The following is a 15,643-nucleotide window of genomic DNA, read 5'->3' on the forward strand; positions in this document are numbered from 1 at the left end:
TTCTTTTTTTTTTTTTTTGAGATGGAGTCTCTCTCTGTGGCCCAGGCTGGAGTGTAGTGGCCGGATCTCAGCTCACTGCAAGCTCCGCCTCCCGGGTTTACGCCATTCTCCTGCCTTAGCCTCCCGAGTAGCTGGGACTACAGGCGCTGCCACCTCGCCCGGCTAGTTTTTTGTATTTTTTAGTAGAGACGGGGTTTCACTGGGTTAACCAGGATGGTCTCGATCTCCTGACCTCGTGATCCGCCCGTCTCGGCCTCCCAAAGTGCTGGGATTACAGGCTTGGGCCACCGCGCCTGGCCTCAATGTCATATGTCTTATTGAACTAGCAGATTATATTAGTTTTCTAGGGTTGCCATAACTAAGTACCAAAAACTTAGTGACTTAAAACTACACACACTTTCTCACAGTTATGGGGATTAGAAGTCCAAAGTCAAGGTGATGTCAGAGCCAAGCTCTAGGTGAAAACCCTCAGTGTCTCTTCCTAGCTACAGGTATTCCCAGCAATCCTTAATATGCCTTGGATTGTTGCCTTACATAATAATTTCCATTTCTGCTTCTATCTCCACATGGTATTCTTCTCTATGTCTTCTCTTCTTTTTAAATGGATGCCAGTGGTTGAATTTAGGGCCCATCCTAATTCAAGATAATTTCATCTGGAGATCCTTAATTAGTAACATCTGCAAAGACGATTTTATAGTAAGGTTATATTTTGAAGTTCCTGGTGGACATGAATTTGGGGAAGATATGAAGGGTATTGTTTTACTTGCAAAGTGTAGTAATATCATTTGAAAGTAAACTGTGATTAGATTTAAAATGCATGCTGTAAATTCTAGATGTATTAGTTTTCTATTGTTCCCATAGCAAATTACAAACTTAAGGGCTTAAAACAGCACACCTAATATGATTGGACATTTCTGTAAGACAGCAGTCCTACATGGTGTTATAAACTAAGATCAATTTGTCAGCTAGACTGTGTTTCTTTCCAGAGGTCTAAGGAAGAATCCACTCCTGCTTACTTAGGTTGTTGGCAGAATTTAGTTACTTGTGGTTACAGAATGAAGGACCCAATTTTTTTGCTGGCTGTCATCAGAGGGCCATCCCCGTCTCTTGGCTCAGGACTTCTTCCCTGCATAGTCAGGGCCAGCAAAAATGAGCTGAGCCCTTCTCAGGCTGCCTCTCTCTGATTCCTCTTTCCTTGTTGCAGCTTTCTTTCTGATCCTCCTAGGAAAATTTCTCCTACATTAAGGACTCCTGTAATTAGATTGGGCCTACTTGGATAATTCAGAATAATCTCTCCATCTCTTCATTATTGACTTTAATATCATCTGGAAAATCTCTACTGCCATGTAAATTAATACGTTCATAAGTTCTGGGAATTAGGGTATGGCCATCTCTGAGTGGCCAGTATTCTGTTTACTGAACTATAGAAATCATTAAAACTATAAAAAATAGTAGTAATACAAACAAATAATGTGACATAATCATGGAGGCAGTTTCAAAAATACATGAAGCAAAAACAGAAAAAAATAAAGAGCTCTAGATAAATTCACAATTAAAGTTGGAGACATCATTCTCCTCTCAACAGTTAATAGAACAAGTAGAGAGAAAATCAGTAAGATATAAAAGACAAAGATAGTGCTATCATCCCACTTGACCTACTTGACATTTAAAAAATGACACATGCAACAATGACAAAATGCATATAGTATTCAAGTAGACCATGATAAGGTTCAATTACACTAGATACACCATGTGATGGATCACAAAGCCCAATGTATCTCAAAGCTTGAAAATACAAAAAGTATATACCCTGATGACTTTGAAATTATATTTAATTTTTTAAATAAAATGATATCTCAAAAATCCTCAAATAATTAGAAATTAGACAATACAATCCTAAATAACCTACGGACTCAGGAGAAAATTGCAAAGAAAATTAGAAAATAAACAGATAAAAGCAAAACCTATAAAAAGCAAAACCTATCAAAATCTGTAGGATGTAGCTAAAGATATGCTTTAAATAAATGTATAGCTTTCTATGCTTATATTCGAAAAGAAGAAATGTTTAAAATAACGACCTAGGTATTTTAAGGAACAAGAAAAAGATAAGCATATTATACAAAATTCAGTAGAAGCAAGGCAGTAATAATGATCAGAGCAGAAATTAATGAACTAGAAAGCAGGCAAATGGCTGAAATAACAAAATGTAATCAAAAGTTAGTTTTTAAAAAGAGCAATTAAATGGGTAAACTTTCTGCTAGACTGATTAAGGAAGAAGCAAGGAAAAAAAAAAACAATTTAACCAAACTGATACCACGAAAAATTAGAAAATCTGAATAACCTTATATTGATTGAAGAAATCAAATTAAGCATGAGAAATAAATTCTGTGAGAAGTTACTTCACTGATGAATTCTATCAAATATTGAAGAAATAAATATTATATATAATTTTTTTTCAGAAAATATAGATGAAAGAAGGAATATTGCTAAAGTCATTATGCCAATATAGTTCTGAAATAAAACCACATAAAAATGACAAAATATAGTGCATTGATTCTAGCTATATATAGAAAAGATAATGACAGGCAGGCATGGTGGGTCATGCCTGTAATCACAGCACTGCAGGAGGCCGAAGTGGGAGGATCCCTTGAGGCCAGGAGTTCAAAATCAGCCTGAGTAACATAAGGAGACCTCATTTCTATAACAAATTAAAAAGGCCCAGTGCAGTGGCTCACACCTGTAATCCCAGCACTTTGGGAGGCCAAGGCGGGCAGGTCATCTGAGGTCAGGAGTTCGAGGTCAGGCTGACCTACATGGTGAAACTCCATGTCTACTAAAAAGACCAAAAATTAGCCGGGCATGGGGGTGCACACTGTAATCCCAGCTACTCGGAAGGCTGAGACCCAAGAATTGCTTGAACCCAGAAGGCAGAGGTTGCAGTGAGCTGAGAAAGCACCATTGCACTCCACCCTGGGAAACAATGGCGAAAGTGCCTCAAAAATAACAATAATAATAATAATAATAAAATAATTCAGGCATGGTGGCACACACCCGTAGTCCCAGCTACTCAGGAGGCTAAAGCAGAGAAATTGCTTGAGTCCAGGAGTTTGAGGTTGCAATGAGCTATGATCATGCTACTGCACCCCAGCATAGGTAAGTGAACAAGACACTGTCTCTAAACAAACAAAAAACTTTAAGGAAGATAATGAAACTTTATTAAGTAGGGTTTAACCCTGGAATGCAAATGTTTTAAACATTTGAAAATCAATCAACATAATTTCTCACTGGGAAAATAAAAAATAAGCCATATGATTATGTCAAAAGAAAATTTATTTTAAAATTCAGTACTCATTCATGATTTTAAAAGACAAAAGACAAAAGGACATACTCTTTTGTTTTTCATTTTTTTGTTTGTTTTGTTTTGTTTTGTTTTTGCGTGGGAGTCTCACTCTGTCACCAAGCTGGAGTGCAGTGACGCGATCTCAGCTCACTGCAACCTCTGTCTCCCGAGTAGCTGGGATTACAGGTGCCTGCCACCATACCCAGCTAATTTTTGTATTTTTAGTGGAGTTGCAGTTTTGCCATGTTGGCCAGGCTGGTCTTGAACTCCTGACCTCAGGTGTTCTGCTCTACTTGGTCTTCCAAACTGCTGGGATTACTGGCGTGAGCCACCGCACTCAGCCTAAAAACATGTACTCTTAGAAATCTAAGAATAGGAAAAAAAAAAAAAAAAACCATCAACCTAATAAACTTCATTAATTAAAAGCTACAGCTAATATCTTAATTAGCTTTAAAAAGACAAACAAACCAAATTAATCTGAAGCAAAGTGCTAAGAAGATAGAAAGAAACATAAAACTGTTAAGACAGGAAAATCTGTTATTTAAAAAGTAAGTTCAAACCAAGTAAATCTGAGCACCATTTCAATCTTTGAAACTCAGTCTTGCTATGAAACCTTAGGATCCTCCTATATTTAGATAAATTTTTGAGATATCTTTTGTTATCTGCATCATTATGATGTTAACTCTCATCATTTATTATCTAAAATAAGTAGTTAGTGCATTCACAAAGTGATGGATGCTTGTACATCAGTGATTTTAAAGATGCTTTAAATACTCTGCAAATGACATTTTCAGGTTGGAAATATATTTCCAACAACATGCACATCTAAAAAATAAGGATACATACCCATTAAAAATAAAAAGTGCAAATATATATTTCATGCAAACAGTAGTCAAGAGACTGTATTAGTAAAATTTAAAATGTTAGAAAAAAAATCTGAAGTGTAATTTTTAGAGACACATTTCTGAGAGGAAAAATTATAAATACAAACAAACAATTTATTTCCGTAAAAGTCAGAATGTTGGTTACCTTTGGTAGTGGAGGGGGTCACATAGAAAATATATGAGGTGCCACATGCGACAAATGCTCCATTTTGGCCTGAATCTTGATTATATGGGTGCATTTTTCTATATGTAGTATTTGTGTTATATTTTACAATAAAAATAAAAATAAGACATGCAGGTGTTAGGATTTATATTATGCCCTCATTTGACTCATGAATTTTGCTCATTTGTATGACAGATGAATTATGGAGTGTAAAATGATAATAAAGTTAGTCAATTAGAAGTTTCCTTGCTGAAACAAGTCAGTGTAGCCCCTCGTACAATATTTTAGCAGCATCAACTCCCTGGCAATCTCTCACGATATTCTCACAGTCCCATGAGAAATGATGCTAGCTTACTATGGGGCTGACATTTTGTCTGCTCAGAACCTGTGTCCAATATGTGTACTGCTTCTCCCATAGCCAGAACACACAGGTAAAAGACTCAAGGGGTGGAAACAGGAGTAACTCCTTTCCACTATGAGGCTAAAATTGTTGCTTTTCTTACAGCTTGGGCTTCACTGGTTTACAATTTTAGTTTCCGTATGTCTTAGTTGTCTTGGCCTGCTATAAAAAAAGTACCATGGACTAGGTGGCTTGTAAGCAACAGAAATGTATTTCTCACAATTCTATATTCTGGAAATGTGAGATAAAGGTGCCAGTGCTATCTGGTTTGAGTGAAGGCCATCTGTCGAGCTGTAGACTACTGACTGTTCGTTGTTACCTCACACAGTGGAGAGAGGCTAGAGCGTTCTCTCTGGCCTCTTTTATGATGGCACAGATTCCATATGATGGCACAGATTCCACTGATGAAGACTTCACCCTCATGACCCAGTTTTACCTTCGAAGGTCCCATCTCCCAATATCATCACATCGATGGTAAGTATTTAAACATACCAATTTGGACAAACAGCCCATAAAACCATATATTGAATATTTTATTGAGTAGTCACAATAATAGTCCCTCTGAACTGGAATTTAAAATTGCTATTTGTCATTTGGGAATCCTCATAATATTGAAATAGACGACGAAAGAGATTAATCTACTAGCTGGGTGATTGCTCTTGCTAATAAAGTTGACAACATCTGTTTTCTAAGAAAAAATATTGGCATAAATAAGTGAAAAATATCATTTGATTTTATCCCTTTTTTTTGATTTTCTGAAATCCAGGTGAGATTTTCCTTGTCACGTCACTCTCAACACTTCTCATGGTTGTTTAAGTTTCTGATTCACTGTCATAAGTCCCTTACTCATTCAATGTCTAAAGTCACTGCTGACTAGTCTCTGAGTTAGGTAAGTAATCACGATATGAGTTATACTACTGATAAAAATAATTCCACCATCACTGCCTGTACTCTCTGTTTCTCACTGCATGTTCACATTTGTTTAATGCCTTGTGAAGTAACAAGTTCTATTTTCAACCTTATCAGCTAAGGAATCTGGACTACATTCAGAAAACCCAACTAGTGGTAGCTACAGCATCATAAGAATTCCTTTTGGTTATATTATAACTTTTAAGATAGGTTGGTCTAGGATTTGTTCAAAAATTCAAATATATCATCATCAATATCTAGGCTGTCTCTTATCTGTCAGTACTGACATCCTTGGTTATTGTCCTTAGATATGACACCATATATCACCAGACAACCATCGTAACTCTTCACATCACATTCACAAATAAGAGAAGAAAAGTCACAGGTATTTGGCCAATGATATCTCATTCTATGTCTGTCCCTTTAATAAATGGCATCATGCATACCATACTTAAAAACCCACAACGATCTAAGTAAGATTCACCACATCCCATTTTATAAGTGAGTAAACTGAAAATGGAAAAGGGACAAGCAAAGAAGTGATGGACCCAGTATTTGAAACCAGGTCTTCTTGATGACAAAACCTATGTACATTGCAGTAAAATTATGTAAAAATGTTAATGAATGGCCATCGATATAATAAAGGTAGTATGCAATAAGGGTAGAACAATTTGGTAGACATATAATATTAGGAATTGGGGAATGAGGGATGGAATTTCTATGTAAAGAAATTTCCATCTTAATCGTTACTTATCACACTCCATCTGTTCAATAGTCCTTGTTTCCCAAGGTTGTACTGGAGGGGCAAGAGCTGAAAAGAGTTTCCTGTGTTTCAAATCTTTGGTGTTTGAGTTGTCCTGAATCTACTGTCCATGTGCTTTTCTTGTCTTCCTTAAAAATATGTATTAGAAATCATTTCCATGAATGGCAAGAGAAAGTTAAGAAAAGGGGACATACTGAGTCAAGATTAGTCTCGGAATAAATCCAACACATCTTCAAGTGGGGCCATACGACAGTGGTTGAGGATGAAGTCTGGAGATAAAATCCAGTCAAGCATTTTATGGCCCAGATTTAGAAAGCAAAGGCAGTAGGTCTGAAAGTACAGCATTCAGTCCATAGATGGGAAATACAAACACGCTGGAGATACAGAGGTAGTGGAGAGGGAAGGGTCAGCATCCCTCTGTTTTTCTGTAATAGGTTAACGATCTTACTCTCTTCTTCCATTCTTCCACACACTAAAGACAACAAAACAAATTTGTAATACCCCAAACTACAGGCCACACATAATGTATGGGATGACTAAACAGAAGTTCAGGAAATTCTTCTTTTTCACCCAAGGCCATTCGTGCTCCTTTTCTGCCTTCACTTTCCAGTCATTTTAACTGTATTCCTTGGTTTCTCCTTTTTCTTTTGCCCTTTTAGCACCTGCAGTTTCGTATCCAGACTTCTCTTGGGGATGTTCATTTAGAAATCCAAGATGGAATTTGTTGGCAACTATTGCTGTCCACATAGCCTTGGGGCAGACTCTGTGGCCCTGGTTCCTCCTGTTGTGACTTCACAGCCATTCTTCCCTACCCCAAGGTAATCCCTACATTTTCCAGAAGCAGTTTACACTTCATTCTCTGGCCTTACTTACATGCATTCATGTGGCTGAAGCTGAGATCCATCTTTCTTTTTACACCTTGTGTCACAATGACCCCTTCAAAGAAAAGCTCAGCATTAACATTGCCAGAGATATGACTTCCACTTGCTGCCTTGCCTCTTGTTTTGCCAGTTTGTCCTCTGATTCTCATGTCATTGCCATTCTAAATTCTACACGAATGTTTCACTTAACTTCTAACACAATAACATAAGCTTGGAAAAAAAAATAATACAGATTTTGAGTAGCTGCAATGCAAAATGGAAACAGAATATAAGGTGGTAGCTAAAACTATGGGATCTAGAACCAGACCACATTATTTTTTATTAATTATATGAGGTTGGGAGTTATAATCTCTCTTTTGCATTTTATCTACCACATTTGAAAAGAAGGTTAATAGCATTATCTACTTTGTAAGACATTTATGAAGATTCAATGAATTAATCTTTTTATAATGCATAAAAGCACATGGTAAGTCTTATACAAGTATTTACTCAAATAAATGAAATAAAATTATATCAATGACAAAAATATCTATGTCTGTCTTACTCAACTACAGTAATCGACTGCATCCTTTAGAGGAAGGAGTTTCCCTAAAGGAAATTAAACATTCTATTAGAATTAATCTTTAGAAAATGATAATCTTGGGGCAATACATGAAGCACTGGGGATAGAGTCTTTGCATGAAGTAGAAAGACGACTCTCAGGACAACATATTTATCTGTGTTTTTCTAGCATCATCAATAAGAGAGAAAACTGGTTGTTTAGAAGTGGGATCTCATCAGGTCCTGTCCAATTTAAGGATAGATTAAAGTGAGGGAAAAAGATAGTTATGGCTTAGCTTAGGCCGTAGTTTTCTCTATCCTTACTACATCGAGTAAAGTCTGTGGACTACAAGCATCATCTGGAGCTTATTAGAAATGTAATATTTGGGAGTCAACCCAGCCCTATCAAATCAAAATTGTTTAGAGTGGGTTCTAGGAATCTTTGTTATGATAAACTCTCCAGATGATTCTTATGTATGCAAGAGGTGGGGAATGAACACTCTTCATTATATTATTCATTGGACTGTAAGAATATCATTAAAAGTTACATCCACAGATCAGCTTGTGCTTTGGAGAATTAGGAGACAATTCATGATTGTACTGAGGACTGCAGAAGAGAACGGAGAGCTCCTCTGGGTTCAGATGGGAGAATAGAAGTGGCAGAGAGAATTTGCTGTGACTAAGGCTATTGCCGGCTGACAACAAAAGCATCAAATGCAAGGAAAATGGGAAAGCTCCAGAAGAGCCTGAAAGATTTTTCTTCCTGAACACATAAGAGGCCAAAGCTTTAAAAACTCACAGATTACTGGGGTACGAATTGGTGATGGAATTATTTTTGATAAGTAACCTGTCTGAGGCTCAGTACTTATAGCTTGCGTACAGAAGAAAATGGGACCCTTTTATTTTTCTCACAGAAGAATGAGGCTGGCTATAAATAGCATCTATCTCATCCAGATCCCAGGCCGAACATTAGCTCAAGAAAGCATAAATCAAAGACTTTTAACTAACACTGTATCTACTCAACTTGCATGTCAATCTTATGCTCCCATTCTGCTGGTGTCATTGAGGTCTCATTGGCCTTTTTGTGTTAATTTTCTATACCAATGAATTGTTCCAGTGATTTATTTTCAGTACGTCCATAATTCTTGCTATTCTCCTTCAAAAATACTATGTTCTCCACCATGTAGTAAAATCCCTGCTAATATCTGAGAGACTTTCCTCAATTCCAAATGTCTTTTGGATTTCTGATTTTAAAATAGTCCTGGATGCCCATCACTGATATCAGATACCAGTTTGTGCTTGTCTGCCAGAGACCACACTGTCTCTGGTTTGATCCTTCCAATTTCCTCAACCCCAATTCCCTTCCTGCTTAAATTTACACTATCCCATTTAGAAAGTACTGTGCCCTTTGTATGGATCTCCTTTCCATGAGTTTGCCTGCAGTGCCAAACCACAAGTAAAAAAGAGTTCCTTTTGAAGATACTGCTCCCATGACTATCAAATCATCCCAGTATAGCAACAGCTACCTGCTCCTCCCTGTGGATAACAATATGATTATGCTTTGGAGAATGCAGAAACTATATACATATAAACATTAACTGTCTTTTTGTTATTCCATAACACTTAAATGAGGTATGTGAACAGTACCCCATCATATCTGATATCCCACAGGCATGTGAATATCTGTGTGTGTGTAATATTTTTCTTCTTTATAATACTGCTATTTAATTTAAATTAATGGAAAATACCTCACCATTTGGAAAAAGCATGGTATTTTTAACACAGTATAGATTTAAAACTTAGCTTTATTATGTTGTAGCTGTGTGACATGAGATTGTCAATTTACCTCTCTAAGCTTCTCCTATGAAATAGTCATAAGAAATACCTTTAAAGGGTGACATTAAGATTGAACTGGGTAGTATATATCAAGTTATTGTCTCATGGAAGAGTCTGTAAAATGATTACCCACCTCAACACTATCATCAATATTTGATAAGTTGTATGAAAGACCTATTTATCACACCCAAGATGATGCTTTCTGACATTAATTTTAATACATAATGCATTCAATATATGTTAATACATTAATGTTGTCTATGTGTGTAAAATATATTTTGTATACATTTTTACAATATTCCTCCTAGCCACTTGAGTTAGAATCTACAATTATTTCCATTTTAAATAACTTTTTATTGCATAGGGACAACATTACTTTTCCAGGTTACACAGGTAAATGCTGGTGGAGAAAACATGGAAGCTCAGATATGACTGACATCAATGCCTGTGTTAATACTGGTTAACTAATAAATGTTAAGAGATTAAAAAGAAAAGATAAGAAAAAGAAAATATGAAGATTAAAAGAGTAATGGGAAAAGTAAGGGAAGTGCTCATCTCATATTAAAAGAATTTAATCCATTAAAAAATGCTATAGGAGTAGTATTAATGTTATTATTTCATTTTATACGTGCTCAATATGCATGGATATATGTAATTCCTGGCTGAAACTGAGTACCAAAAAAAAAAAAAAAAGAAAAAACTCATTTCTAAAAGGCACTTAGTAATTCATAAGTAAATTTGCTATCTTGTGATAAAATTGCATCTTAATATAACACTTCAAAAATTAATCAGCCAATTGAACACCTTAAGGTTTTGCAAAGGCTTTTATTGGCCCCTATATATAAGTTAGAATTTAAGTCATATAAAATGCACTGAGAGAGTGCAATGAATATAATAAGGCAGCATGTGACTTTATTTATTTAAAAGTCAATTAAAAAATTGGAAGTCTTAAAATATGGTAATACAAGTTTCATTAAAATATAAAAATATTGTTTACTCATGAATAAGTAAAATGTCTTGATATAAAATAAAAATGAATTTGTTTTTCTTATGATATGGTATAGTTAGGATATGTGTCCCTTCTAAATCTTATGTTGAAATGTAATCCCCAATGCTGGAGGTCAGGCCGGGTGGGAGGTGATTGGATCATATGGAGGATCCCTTATGTCCTGGTGCTGTCCTGAATGAGTGAGTTCTCTCAAGATCTGGTTGTTTAAAAGTGCACTGCACCTCCCCCTACTTTCCCTCTTGCTCCCACTCTGGCCTTGTGATGTGCCTGCTCCCGCTTCACCTTTAACGGTGAGTAAGAGCTCCCTGAGGTCTTCCTAGAAGCCAAGCAGATGCCAGCACCATGTTTCCTGCACAGCCTGTAGAACGATGAGCCAATTCAATCTCTTTTCTTTATAAATTACTCAGTCTCAGGTATTTCTTGACAACAATGCAAGAATGACCTAACATATGGTGCATCGGAATTTATACTACAAAACTACTTTCAAAGAAGACAACTACTTCTAAGTAATATTTACAAAGGATTATTTGGGTCATGAGTGCTATAAGTAAATATAATTCCAAACAACAAATATTAAATGATGTTTACTGAAAGTTTGTTTTTACTTACTTTTTTTACTCAAAATAGGAAAGTTACTTTTAACTTAATATGAAGATTTAATCTTTGTTATGTTGTGTTAGCCATCAGATCTTTGAGTTATTCAATTACATAGAGAAAATCCTTAGTTAATAAAAGTTTAATACAATTTAAGCTTCCCAAGACTATTAAATCTCACATTTGTAATGTATCAAAAGCACATGTCACTGTTAGATATTCAAAGGTAATCTGCAGGTATTCTACAATAATAATAAATGTAAATCTCTGTAGGCATGAAAGGTAATACAAAAATCAGGTAGAACATTTTATGCCAAGATGTCCAAAATTCATCTTAACATAGCAGTTTCTGTGCAACTAATATAATGTCCAAAAAAAAAAAATGAATTAAGCATCCATAACATATAGGCACTTGTTTCTAATAATTGATGGTAGAAAGCTTAGCTAGATAAAATAGAAATGTGCTAAATGTGTGCACTTGGCTGATTTAAATATTTGGCATATGTCTCTACTGTAGTTATTATGGCACATTGGAAGATGAACTTGGTTGTTTAAGTACAAACATGGGTTGGCCATGACAAAATAGAAATTTGATAAATTATACTGAATGCTGTTAAGGGAAAATGAAGTGCAATCTACTTAAAACAGATGATGATTTTCCCACTAATTAACACTTATTTTAAAAATATCTACTCATTCTTCTTATAAGATATTTACTTTCTTTAAGGATAGATGGTGTTGACTAAATTGATACATTACATATTGGGCTGCTTAAAAATTAAATTTTGATTCTAGGAATGATATACAAGAATTTCAAAATATTACATATGACATACTCAAATGATGAACAAATAAGCAGTAACATTCATTCCTAATAAAAAGTTTGAGAGGATTGGCAATATGTTGCTTAAATATGATTGACATAGTAGTGAACTAAATTACACAATTTCAAGTTCTGGGCCTTTTATTATGCAGAAAGTTATTGGCCATAGCCATTTGATTAGAAAAATTGACTTGCTTTTTTACTAGATATGGAAAATTAAAGAAGGTTTTCGTGTTATTGCAGCTTAGCAACAATGCTAAAATATTATAACTCATTAATATTTGTAAATGTAAATTCACTCTTTTTTAGTCTTGTTAAAAAGAAAGCAACTGAGACAGAAGTAGAGAATGAAAAAGAAAGGGAAAGGAAGAAATAAAAGAAGAGAGGAAGGAAGGAACAGAAGGAAGAATGAGAAGGATGGAGAGGAAAGAAGAGAAAGGAAACTTTAATATTGAAAACCATATAAACTCTAATTGGAATTTTAGATCATCACTCAACTATATGACCTAACAAAGAAAAGTACAAACAAACAAAAAAAAATTCTTTATCTGAAATAACTCACAGATGTTTGTGAAAATGTTTAAAGATTACATTAATAAAACATGGAAGTTATGTAATGATTATAACAACAAAGTCTTTGTAACCAGGTTGTGTTTCAGCAGTAAAACCCAACAGAAAATCCTTACCTCCAAGGAGCTTATTCATACTAATAGTTTCTTAGAACTGTTACAACAAAGTTCCACAAATGGGATGGCTAACAAAACAGAATTTTGTTTAATTTTATACTTTTAAAAGAGTTGTTTGTGTTATAAATGAGAGGCTAGTCATGGATAGCTGAAGATCATCACCAAGACATGAATACCAATTTCTCAGAGACATCCTGTGCCTTAAGCAGGTGCATGCCTTTGATATATATATGAGATAGACATAAATTATATCTTTTATTGTTATATATGCATATATATAATATAATGCAATGCATATATAATGCACATAATATAATGCATATATAACAAGGAAACAATAATTATTGTGCACATATAGCAAGAAAACTTTTGCATTTTGAGTCTGACTTTTCTAAATTGTTTCTACTTATTATCATCAATAACATTTTTTCCCACATAATATAATTCTTTGTGCCATCAAAATTGTTGGTGATGTAGCATTTCTTAAAAGACCGCTCCGTCTATTATTTCTAGAATACTTTTCTAAGACACTGACCCCTATTCTATAAATCTGAATACTGGCACTGTCTTATTTCTCAAATCATCTTTTATCTTTTCTCAATAGATTCACGTATATCTCAAAGGTATGAACCTTCTCCTTCATGCACAGGAAGTCTCTGACAAATTGATATTCATGTCTTAATGATGATCCTGAGCAATATGTGACTAGCTTCTCATTACTTTAAAATGTCTTTCATCTCTTCTGTGGAATTTGGCCAATTCTCTTTTCTTGAGTTTCTTTGCTCTGTGTGTAATGGGGCATATTTTGCACATATTTCAATAACAAAATATATCAAAGTTTCATCTGCTTGTGTGCCTCTTCCTTAGCTTCCATTAAGAATTTGGTTGCTTCTTAAATGGAATTATGAAATTGCAGTGTTTATCCTGGCAATGATTATTTGCTTTACCAATATCAAGTTATTTCCACTGCTTTTGTAGCATCTTTCAGAATAAAATGACTTAATAATCCAATTCAATTTATAGTGTCACTGTTAAGCAGAAATATCTTATGCTGCTGTTCATGGTAAAGCATTGTGCACTGGTTACTAATCCCAGAGGAAGAATCTACATACCTCGCCGATGCTGCCAGGTTTTCTAAGTCTAGCAGGAGCCTTTGTATAAACACAGCTGCCAGAATTCTGCAAGGGTTTTGACTCTGGCAATAATAGCTCATTGCAGACCTAGCTGCCACAGCAGCCATACTTCTACCACTTACTTAGATTTAGTCTAGTGGGACAGAACACTTGCACAAAAGTCAAGAAAAGCAACTTTATTACTTACAGATAGGCAGCAGGGATTAACAGAAACCTGGACTCCATGGTGAGCTGATTCCCCTGGTTCAGGAAAGTTGTGCAAAATGGATGAAGTCTATCTGCATGTGCCCCAATTTGCACCAAAGTAAAAGCCTCAAAATCCCACCCTTCTGGGTTTTATATCCTGAGGGCAACTTGGTTTCCTGAGTTCAAGTGTTGCAGAATATCCTCTTCTTGGAGAGATGAGGAAAATCTTAAGCTATTCTGGAGGGTTCTTCTTTATTTCAGGGGTTACATTCTTGGTACATTCTGCTCCAAAGTTGGAAGAACTGGGTCGGACAAGGAATATTCAAGGATCCATGCTGCAGTTTCTTATAAAAGACAGTTGAAAAGCAATTACATGCAAGAAGATGCTAATACATAACAACAATGCACAGAATTCAATTGAAACCCGGATAATATTAAAAGTAACAAAGTTCATACATCACACACATGCATAGATAATTACAATTATGCTGTGACTGACATTTTGCTAATAGCAATTGTTCAATGCCATGGATTTAAGATGCATCCCACTTTCAGGGATATTAAAATGCGGAAAAAGCAGACATCAGGAAAGTGAGAAGGAATTCTTTTTAAAATAAAAAAGTTGCAACAGACCATTCCTTGCAGTGAAATCAGCAGTTATGTAACCCTATCCTAAGTCAACGAGTGCNGAATATTCAAGGGTCCATGCTGCAGTTTCTTATAAAAGACAGTTGAAAAGCAATTACATGCAAGAAGATGCTAATACATAACAACAATGCACAGAATTCAATTGAAACCCGGATAATATTAAAAGTAACAAAGTTCATACATCACACACATGCATAGATAATTACAATTATGCTGTGACTGACATTTTGCTAATAGCAATTGTTCAATGCCATGGATTTAAGATGCATCCCACTTTCAGGGATATTAAAATGCAAGAAAAGTAGACATCAGGAAAGTGAGAAGGAATTCTTTTAAAATAAAAAAGTTGCAACAGACCTTCCTTGCAGTGAAATCAGCAGTTATTTTCCTCCTTGTAAACTTATCTGATGAGAAACTGAACAGAAAAAAAGTTTCTGGGAGACAGAGAAGTCAGAATTATTTAAACGATTCAAAGGGGACAAAGGGGAGATGAACATTGGAGTTGAGGGTTGTCAAATCAACTAGGTCTAGTGCAACCAAGATATTGCAGGCAAGGGAATGATGCGAAGTAAGCTTAACATTCAGTATCTGTTTTTCTCCTCAGATATTTAGCTGATTAAGTTGCAAGTGGCAAAAAGTTTTAAGTCTAGAATGGTTAGTTAATTAAGATTTTGCTACTGAAAAGGTGACATTTATAGTTTGATTTTTAAGGAATATATGCAGATTTCTTAATTGATATATTAGGTGGTTATATATTCATACAACGTCCTTCTCACACATCCCTTAACATTTTCAAGTGTAACTTGCTTGACCACTCTGTTCAAGATGAGAATACTCATGTTCTCTTC

At 35.1% G+C, this 15,643-nt stretch overlaps 1 long non-coding RNA gene across 3 annotated transcripts; it reads left to right on the forward strand.

Annotated features, from left to right (window-relative positions):
• Positions 1-5,186: 5,186 nt before the first annotated feature.
• Positions 5,187-12,513, forward strand: LOC108512393 (uncharacterized). Of its 3 annotated transcripts, none has more exons than XR_001880586.1 (5): positions 5,187-5,261; positions 5,554-5,676; positions 6,005-6,081; positions 7,119-7,277; positions 12,452-12,513. It is a non-coding gene; the product is annotated as an uncharacterized LOC108512393 (long non-coding RNA). The 3 variants fall into 3 exon arrangements; XR_001880588.1 differs by lacking the exon at positions 12,452-12,513 and adding an exon at positions 8,437-8,680; XR_001880587.1 differs by lacking the exon at positions 6,005-6,081.
• The last annotated feature ends 3,130 nt before the right edge of the window (positions 12,514-15,643 follow it).

This window comes from Rhinopithecus bieti, unplaced genomic scaffold (assembly GCF_001698545.2).
Source record: "Rhinopithecus bieti isolate Rb0 unplaced genomic scaffold, ASM169854v2 scaffold_28121, whole genome shotgun sequence".
In the NCBI taxonomy this organism is placed as follows: domain Eukaryota; kingdom Metazoa; phylum Chordata; class Mammalia; order Primates; family Cercopithecidae; genus Rhinopithecus; species Rhinopithecus bieti.